This window comes from Alligator sinensis, unplaced genomic scaffold (assembly GCF_000455745.1).
Source record: "Alligator sinensis unplaced genomic scaffold, ASM45574v1 scaffold293_2, whole genome shotgun sequence".
Lineage (NCBI taxonomy): Eukaryota > Metazoa > Chordata > Crocodylia > Alligatoridae > Alligator > Alligator sinensis.
Window position 1 is genome coordinate 395,787 of NW_005842922.1, and position 10,506 is coordinate 406,292.

A 10,506-nucleotide genomic window follows, 5' to 3' on the forward strand; every position below is an offset into this window, starting at 1 on the left:
TCAGCGCCGCCCCGGGCTCCCGGCGCGGAGCCTCCCCCAGGCGCGGGTGGGCGGGAGCGAGGAGGGCGCGCCTCGCCTCTCCAGCTTCCCGGCCTCAGAAGCGGCCCTGCCCGTGCCCCTGCCGCCCGCAGACATGTTGACACCACCTCACAGAAGCGGGACGCTGGCCGCGGGGTCTCCCCGCTTTACCTGTGGCAGGTGTTGTGGCAGGGCTGAGGCAGAGCTGAGGGAGTGGAGGGGGTGGTTTGGATCGGGACGGTGCTGCCTCAGGCAGGGGGTGGCTTAGATGGCCTCTGGAGGTCCTTCCAGCTGGACTTCTCCACGATCCAACCCACCACAGTGCCACTGGCTGCATGCACAATGAATCCTCCACTCTTCCCTTTCCTCTGGCGTTGGACACAACTGTCACATGCCATAGTTTGGCCTGGATGAGCCAACACAGGCACACATAGGTGCACACATTTCTTTTAATTACATTTTCCATATTCCAAGTCAAATTAGCTAAAACTAATTCCAAATCCAAGAGTCCAGATCCATAAGTGGCCCTACTACTGGCAAACATCCTGCATTCCCATCTGGGGTTTCAGATGGTCCCAAAACCCTTGGTGGGCATCCTCGGCTGCAAGACCCCAGGGGCAAGCCAGGGAGGAGTCTCCCATTTCCATAAAGTGGGCTTAAAACCAAAACCTTCCCACTCCAGCAGCTAAGTGGGAGGTTTACTATACATTACCTTGGCAGGTACTATCATTGTGCCAGGAGAGCAGTCTTCCTTCGTGCAGCTAGGAAAACTGTCTTCGTGCTCACCGCATTTCACTTGCCAGGTAAGCATAGACTACACTTGATCTGAGCCTTCAAGAGCTGTGGACACACACACACACACACACACACACACACACACACACACTTACTTCTCTAAAAGGAGAGCTCCAAGTCAAGTGAAAGGAAAACTAGCACTGGAAATAACACCATAAACACATCTCCCCTGTCCACAGTTAACTCCCCATTCCCTGCCTCTGTTTCCTTGAGCTCTGGGCTTAGAAGTCCTCCTTTCCTTTCCCTGCCCTGAGCAAAATTCACAAGCTCTACACTGTGCATGCAAAACCCAAGTGGACTGCAAAAGCAAGCCATGAGTTTGCTGGCTGAAAGGCCTTGGAGAGAGGGCAGAATCAACAGGATGCTGGATCGGCAGAGCTGAGGTCTGGTTCCAGCTGTGCAATTCTGGACAAGCCACTGGCTTCTCTTTCTCCATCTATAAAACGCCAATAATGCTTATTTGCCTTTGATCATGCCATTCAATGCCTAGCTGGAAGGCACCACACACAGATGAATAATGTTAATCAGAGAAGATAACACCTATTTTGCCCATAATTCCATTTTTTCCCCCTTGTCTTCCCTTTGCCAATAGCTAAGGCTTCTGGCTCTTAGCATTCAGTATCTCCTTGACCCTGCTAGAATATAATTTCTAGACTACATACCCATTGCCAAGCGACTGATAGTGCTATCACAAATTCAGCATTGTGACTTCATTCTAGAATCAGAAAGCATCAATGAGCTGTGAAGGAATAGATATTAGTTTGAATGCTAATAGCTTTGTGAGGTATCAAAAGTACAAGAGAAATTACTTAACACAAATGAGATAAGTGGATTTGTCCAGATATTTATTTAATCCTTATCCCTGTTGTAGTTAAGCCTCTAACAACCATTAATGAATGGCTTCTTAAAGAGCATCACACACATATCCATGTGATTCGTATTATTATGCCCATTTTAACAGACCAATCCTCATTATGAACTCCAGTGCATCCAATAGTAATAAATATAATGAAGAACTGTTCTGAGAAAATGTATTTGCAGAATGTGTGTGCAGATCCTGGCACAGAGACATGTTCCTTGAACTTTGCTTCTATGTTACCAAGTGGATTGATGCGAATAGTAATAAATACAAAACTAACCTCCAGTCAGAATACCTGGGGCCCCAAGAAAGTCTTTTTCCTATGATGCTCAGACCAGGAAGTGATGGGCATTCCAGTAGCCATTTTCCAATACAATGAGAATACAGTGAAACAGAACACATTGACCATCTTCAAGCCAGAATTTAGCCAAGAATAAAGAGGCAACATGTTCTTGGAAACAGTGCCACTGGGATCACAAGAACCTAGAAAGTCAACTCAGTCAAGATCCCTTCAAAGGACAAAAGACAAGCAAGACAAAATGACAACTTCATGCTGAAGTACTGGGTCAGTACTAATGCAGAAGGAAGGATACCACCTACCATTCAGGAGCATCCTTCCAGCTTTCCCTGGGAGGTCTTCCATCTAATTTTTTTGGAAACCTCTCCCTAATTCCTCCTTAGCCAGGAGGAAATCTAACCAGATCCTGACTCAAGGTAGAAGTGCACATAGTAAGAGAAGTCTCATTCACATTTTATATGAAGGCAGTTCTCCTTGGTCAGAGCAGTGGGAACCATCTGTTGCCCCCACTCTGTCAGCAGCAGGCACTTAAATCCTGTTGGGCAAGAGTCATCCCTGCTGATACACAGTCCATTAGATCCCCCATGAGTGTAGAAGAAGTGGGAGTGGGCTTCTGGAAAGAGAGGGAAAATGGGAAGGTGCAGCAGAGAAACCCTAGAATCACCCTATTCTGGAGGAAGTATAATAGGACCCTGCCTCTCCTTCTGGTAGCCCCACTGATCTTGTCTCTCAGTCTGGCTTCCCAGGGGACCACCCTGTGCTCACCTGCCTTGCTCAAAATAAATACAAGTTTGGGAGGCTGCCCTCAGAATACCAAAGGGAGCGTCAGGGTGTTTCACTCCACCCTGCTTGTCAGTGGGTAGCCTTGGGCTAGCCCAGCACTTTAATTCTATTGCTTGAGCAAGGCATTTATTTCTATAGCTGGCATCAGCCTGAACACCCTCACTACAGCCCACCTTTCTCTAGCCCCCTTTACTAACAGAGAGATTTCAGGGCTACTACACTCAGAAAACTCCCCTCCTCTTCCCCTCCTTCTCGATCACGTACAAAGTGGCTGAGGGATATATGAGCTGTCTGGCCAATTTCCTGCCGGGCCAGCCCAAGACAGTTGCCAAAATGGCAACCCTGAAAAACTACAGAAACCAGCCAACAGGGGCCAATTCTGACAACATCCTTCAACTCTTCCACTTCTTGGTCCAGTTGCGTATCATATTTGAACTTGGACACTTCACCTTTTAACATAATATGAACCAGCTTGTGGCACACTGGGCCCTTGAGGAGGAGCTCTGCAAGGTGTAAGACAGACAGCTAGTCCTAAATATGCAACTCCCAAGAAGAGCATAGAGGTGAGGTGGGCTATAATCTCTGGTGATGCATTGTACTGCTGACATATGTTTCACGATCAGCCTCTGGGAAAGCTATGCATTTTTGCACTTTCACTTTTTAAAAATATATGTTTTTGTAATAAAGGGTTAAAGAACCAATTCTCTTTCAGGATCTGCAGTCTCCACCCCCCTGAGAGCTCAGGGCCTATAGACTCCATACTCATGCTTAGTCTTCTTGGGCCTTATGCTGAAATATGAATCTTTTCTTTCCCCATTTGTTACCCCCCCCCCCCACACACACACACACACACAGAGCCAAGAGCCCTGCTACAGGTCTTACACTTCAGGCTGGGAGCCTAGAAACCACTCCCCCCAACACACATGGGGCTGGGCACCCTCAGCCCCATAACTCAATCCACACCCTCTCTCTGGGTGTCTTCCCATCTCCTCTGGAGCCACCCCCGCCTTACAATTTAAATTAACAAACATGGTATAAACCAACTTATCTTCATTTAAAACTCCCACTCTCCTACAGACCTCCATCTCCTCCCAGAATTAGAACCAGAGTGAATAGAGCCTGACCTGGCCCCACCTCTTCAAGTCACTACCTTCCACTTCCCTAACAGGACACAGGGGTTTCTCTTTAGTAATTAGCAGGCTTATTGCTTTGGAGCCTCCTCTCTACAAGCTGCATTCGCTCTGCTTCAGTAACAGCAGTTACAGTCCTGTTACAGAGACAGAGCTTAGGTCAAGGGATAACATTGTACTAAATTACTTGCCCATAGAACATAGCTAACAAAGAGTTTAAGTTGTCCAGAACAGTCTTACCCCCTTCCACAGTGTGAATAATAGTTACATTTCAAGCTCTATAAAGTAGGACATAAAGAGTTTCTACATGCCACCCTTGTAAAACACCCCTGACCAAGCCCTTTGTATAAGAGGTGCCATAATAAGCAGCCATGGGAAGGTACTTTTGTGTTTTGTTCCACAGCTCTAAATACCAGGGCATGTGCCCCGCTTGCCATTTACAATGTTAGATGTAGCTGTATTGAATGGTAGAGGGACTGCTGGTACTGGAGGCTCTACCTGTCACACCAATGGGAGACATGAATGGGTTCCTGCTACACCTACTTCCTGCAGTTGTAAAAGACTGTGTGAAGAACAAGGCAGCAAAGAACATGTGTATGCAAACTGTTTAAACCACAGTAAGACCCCTTGCAGTATTATATCCTTCATCATCTCCTGTGCTCTGATTTACAAAAAGGGGAGTGATGTTACTGTGATGTTAGCCAGATATTATTTAATAAGCATCTGTTCCAACTCTCTCTTCTGCTTACAGATGTTAAAAAAAACCCCAAAAACCTGTGCTTTACCAGAAGAAGCAGCTCATTAGGTTGACCCAACTCTGCAGTGTCTATATGGTTCAGACACTTCAGTGGGGCTTTTTGGTGCTCTCATCTAATAGTTGATTCAGTCAGTTTTAGATAAAAGCACAAAAAAGCCCCACTAAACCATCCAGTCTATACAGACTTCGGGTGAGCCAGGTCCAACTAAAACAATGGGCATGTGTTGGGCTCAGCAAGGGAGCACACTGTGTTTGGGGGAGTGGGGGTTAATGAAAAAAAACAAAACAAAAGAGTGCTTTACCAGAAGAGGAAGGAGGTTACTTTGACTCAGCTCACCAGAACCTGTATAGAACAGGTGCTTCAGCATTGCTTTTCAGCACTTTTATCTCATAGCTCAGTGGTCACGAAACAATAGATCATGATTGACTGGTCGATTGTGGAGCCTCTGCCAGTTGATCTGAGGCTGGGGGGATTGAGTGTGTGCAAGCATGTGAGTGCGTGACCCCCCCACCCCAAGCCCAGGAGGTCAGCCCGTGGGGAAGGGAAGGGAAGGGCAGGGGCCAGATTGAGGCCCCCACAGTGAGGGAGGGAGTGGGGTATGGGCACAGGCAGGAGCAGGGGCTGAGGTGAGTGGAGCCCCAACTGGATCAGGTGGTGGGAGAGTCGGACCCCAGGTGGCTTGTCCAGAGTCATGGGGGGCTCCTGCCACTGTGCGCACCCTGGCAGAGACCCAGGAGGTATGTGCCTCCCCAATTTGTGCATGGGGTGGAGGCAGCTGCTGCTGCATGCTGAGCTTTGCACCTCAAGCCCCACTGCAGCTGGCCCGGGAGTGACCCAACACCAGGTGTGTCCTACTGCTGGGCTGAGCAGCACCTGCCACCCAGTGGCCAGATGTGCGTGGTGTTGGGCCCCGACCCAGCCAGGTGCTAAGACATTCAGCTCATCCAGAGGCATGTGGGGGGAGGGGCTCTCACCGCTGCACGTACCCCGGCAGAGGCCTGCGGGGCACATGCCCCCCCATCTGCGCGCAGGACAGAGGTGGCTGCTGCTGTGCTCTGTGCTTTGCACCCTGAGCCCCAATACAGCTACCCTGGGAGTGGCACGATACCACGTGCATCCTGCCACTGGGGAGGCAGGCGGAGAGGCCCAGCCCAATGGCAGGACACAATGGCATTGCACCGCTCCCAGGCCAGCTGTAGCAGGGCTCAAGGCACAAAGTGCAGTGGCAGCTTCCTCCACCCCATTCATAGAGAGGGGGCCATGTGCCTCCTGGGCCTTCACAGGGCTGCGCACAGTGGTGGGAGCCCATTGCCTCGCACCTAGACAAGCCGTCCAAGCTCCAATCCTCCCACCACCTGGCCTGGCTGGGGCCCTACTCACCCCTTCTCTTGCCTCTGCCCCACTCCCTCCCCCATCATGAGGGCCTGGCCTGGCTGGGGGGGGGGGGTGGCACACAGTAGATCCTGGGTTGAACTTTAATTTAAAAAGTGATCTGGTACTTAAAAAGGTTGGAGACCACCTTTTTCAATCAGCTATTAGATACAAGAGCCAAAAAGCTATTAGATACAAGAGCCAAAAAGCCCCACTGAAGCGCCCAATCTATACAGATTTTGGGCAAGCTGGGTCAAACTAACACAATGCCTCTTCTGGACATGCACTGTTCTCAACATAGGGGCACGCCGAGCTGAAAGTAAAGTAGTGTTTTGTATTGTTTTTTCATGTCTGTAAGCAGCCTAATTTAATGGTCACACTTGTTGCTAAAACTTCTATCCAGACCCAGCTGGCATCACCTGGCCTATGTAATAATTCTAGCAGGATAAATCCTTACAGTTGGAATTCTCTACTATTCTTGCAGAGGAAGAAATGGCAAAATGGTAGTGTTTTATACTCATTTTCTATTGGTGTAAATGAGTTGCCAACACTCATGAATTTATCATAAGTCTTATGATAGTTGGTGTTTCTCCTAAAACACCAACTACTGAAATCACAATTCCTGGAGAATGGCAGGTTTCATTAAACAAAAACAAAAAATGGCAACAACAACCACCCCCACCCCTAAAAAGGTACAAATCTAGCCCTCTTGGTTGCTGAAAAATAAGCTTGAGAATATAAACCCTAGCTGCTCCACTATAAGAAACAAAATAAAAGGAACTTAAACATTATTTTAAAATACAATAATTTTTAAGCAAATGTCACAATTTTATGAACCTGATTTACAATTTCTGAATGTTAGTATTAGTGGTACCCTTAATGATAGGACCATGTGCAATTTGACCCAAGGTATTTTTAAAAGGTAGAATACTGGTTTATTTTACCTTACTGTTTCCCTTAAGAGAACTCCATTCCCTTTTCAGAGGCACTTTCCCAACATTCCTTTAAGGTCTTTATTGGACCTAAATTCATTTTACAGGTTCAATTTACTTGCCAGCATTTATATACTTTGTTTCCTTTCTGGAAGTGCATTCAGATTCAGTATTGAAACTAGATCAACTGTACTGTAAGTAAAGTACCAAGGTAATTGACCACTTTCACTTCATAGTGCTCTTATTTTAATACAGTATCTTAATCCTGCCAAGTACTAAGCACTTTAGCACTGATCCAGCAAACCCTTGAGTATCTATTTAATTCCAAAGCCCGCTATTACTTCTACTTCCTCCACCCTCCAGGACTGAGTGTTACTTTAAATTCCAATTGCCAAATCAAGAGCAAGTCCTTATAAAGGGGGATATGGCAAAATGCCACGTTTATTGATTACATGAATTAGACGTAGAGGTTTGGACACACCACTCATATAGACACACACAGATTATCATGCACATCATTATACACAAATACACACAAACACAAAACAACCATTCCATTCAGACATAGTTACCAGCAGCACTTGTTCAAAAGTAGCACTGGGCCTTATTGAGAGAGAGAAAGATCTTGGAGATCGCAGCTTGGAGCGGGGTGGACAGATGCATCTGTGCTCCAGAGAAACAGCAGTTGAGAGAGAGGTTCACCCAACTTGGCATTTTTTAAGTCCTCCTTTATAGGAATTGGCATCCTTTGTTTCAGTGCTTTGGGGTTTTTCCATACCCAGCTTCTGTTTTTTGCAGATGTTCTTCATTCATCTTCAGCTTATCTCAGCCCCAGGTCAGTTTGGTTGTAAAAGTTGGTATCTCAGCCTTGGAGTGTTCTTGCTGCCCATCTGGCAGGATGTGTGCATTCCTCCTCCTGGTTATCTCCTTTGTGCCCTAGGCCTCAAAGGGATTCTTCAGCCATGCATTAGTTTACTGACCAGTAACTTACATTTGGCACCTTGTTGCTTACATAAACAGTTAAATCTTCTTCTCCCATCTCTATGCCATTCTCTCACCATTCACCCTTTCACATACACTCATTCAAAAAACGGCATACAGAGTTCATTCACTTATGTTAAGCAAAACAATACAAAATGGAGTTTTCAAGTTACTTACAGGACAAAACTAACATGGTTACATTTCACTACTATTATACTCTATGTTAACATCAGCTAAATTAGTTCAGTTCCTGCTACATGAGCCCTGGAAATTTGCTTCTGCACTGCAAAGGAAGGATCACTTAAAAAAAAAAAAGTAATATTCACTAAGCAGTTTTAGGAAACTCCTGAAACATTTCTATTTACTTCCAGTCTTGTGAAATTTTTTCTTTATCAAATATAAATTTAAATGCCTCGCCACCAGACAATATCACTGCGGTTAATAATTCAACAAGTACAATCCTTCCCTGGATAATACAGCAAGTCTTCATTTAAGCCCAGATTCAGCAGAACAAAGGAAAATCTGCTTAATTTTAGGCTTGTGATTAAGTCCTATTGCAGTGCTCTGGCCGAATATGGATGGATGCAATAAGTTAAACCAAGAAATATGACTTTGCACAGGGGTTGTTTGGAACCAGGTATCCAAAATGAGAAATATGCCTTATTACAAGAGGTAGCAGAAAAGCATTATTATTCAGGAAGTACTGTGTTCTCTCTTGCCCTCTCCCCACATACGCACACAGCTACTGTAGCTATTACAGATATTTGAGCCCGTGTGACTTCACTGGGACTCTTCACCTGGATGCAGGGGTCCAGCCTATGCAAATAGATCCAGTTACAGGATCAGACCTAAGGGAACATATAAGCATGTATTTAAGCTCACTCCTATTCAACCAAAGACTTTACATAGCCTTTGGATTTGGTTTGGGAGTGCTAACTCACAAAAACACTGTAATAGAAAACTGTTACTTATTCTACAGAAGTAAACCCAGCTGCATTTGAACTCTTTGCACTAGATAGTTTTTGCCTCAGGATATTTTTAACCTTTGCATTTTAGCAAACGAGGAGATGCTTGTGTAGCACATTGAAAAGGGAAAGTCTAATAATGCATTCACTTGTGTTACAAAAAACACCCTTGTTATGGCTGTACTTTCTTGCATATAACCCATAATTTTTTCCTCTAAAACTAGCTGGAGAAAATAGGGGTGCATGTTATGCACAAGAAACACTTATCTCTACATGTCTGGAAATTGGGTGAACCATGCCAAGGTTAATTGCTACAGCTCTAGGAGCCATGGAAACTAATGCAGCCACTTCCCACCACTGCCAAATTTCTGGACCCATGAGGAGCCTCTCAGCCAGATGACATGGCCATGCATGCTGGATCAGTCTAGCGCACAGTCCGAGATGCAGCACGTGACCCCAGGCCTGGAGCATGGGACTGGATGTGCCATGTAAGGTCAGACCCAGCATGTGACCACAGACCCAACAGATGGCCCCAGATTTGACTCAACAGATTGGACCCAACATATGGCCCCAAGCTCAGGCTCAGCTCCCTAGCTGCTGCTACTTGATCTACTACTTTGATTTTTTTTCTTCAAGCTGCCTTCTGAAAACAAAATGTGTATTATATATGAGGACATGCTGTATGTGAGAAAATAGGGTAGCCCTTTCATTTCTTCCAGTCAGCTGGCTCACTAATCCCAATTAAGACCCTTTAGTGTAGTACATTTGAAAACACCAGGGCATGATTCTCATTTACAATAGGCCATTTTACAGTGCTGAAATATAACATCACAGTGGTCCCTGCTGGCCTTACAGCTTATGAATCTATAATGGCAGCTTAAGGCCACTTCATCAGAAGACATGCACACACACACTGAAAACTCTTAACATTTAATTAAGGTATCAAAACATAAGAATTATCAAACTGGGTCAGAACAAATGTCTGTCTAACCCAGTCTCCTGTCTCCAAGAGAGGCAAGTGGCAGATGTTTAGAAGAAAAATATTAGAAACAGGGCATGTGTAGAGTGATTTACTCCTATCATACCCACATTGCCTCCAATTCACCTGCAATATGTTACACCTGACTGTTGCATTTAATAGTCCCTGATGGACTCAGCCTCCATTTGTTTAACCCCTTTTTTAATCCAATTACATGATTGGCCTCCACAGCATCCTGTTGCAATGAGTTCCAGAGTTACCAAACTAAAACTTGTCCTTGATTACACCTGTGAAATCTAATCCTGTTTCCTTGTGCACTGAAACCAGTTGGGCTGCTTGGATGTACTTTATGGTGGCATTCAGCCCTAACTCATTTTCTTACCCCTAAACAATTAATTGAACTTCCTTGGTATAATACTATCATCTCTTTCTCCATTATACTGCTCTCTACTATTCAGTCACTACATGCTGTTTCTCCCAACACAGTCATTGCAGTCTGGGGTCTCCCATAACCTTTCGCAGCTCTTTGCCAAGGCCTCTGAGAATGCCAGAGTTAATACACACATTTTCCCCTCCGCAGAATGTAACAATTAGATGTAGATTACCCATTATGCACGTCAGTGAATCTGCTCTTCCG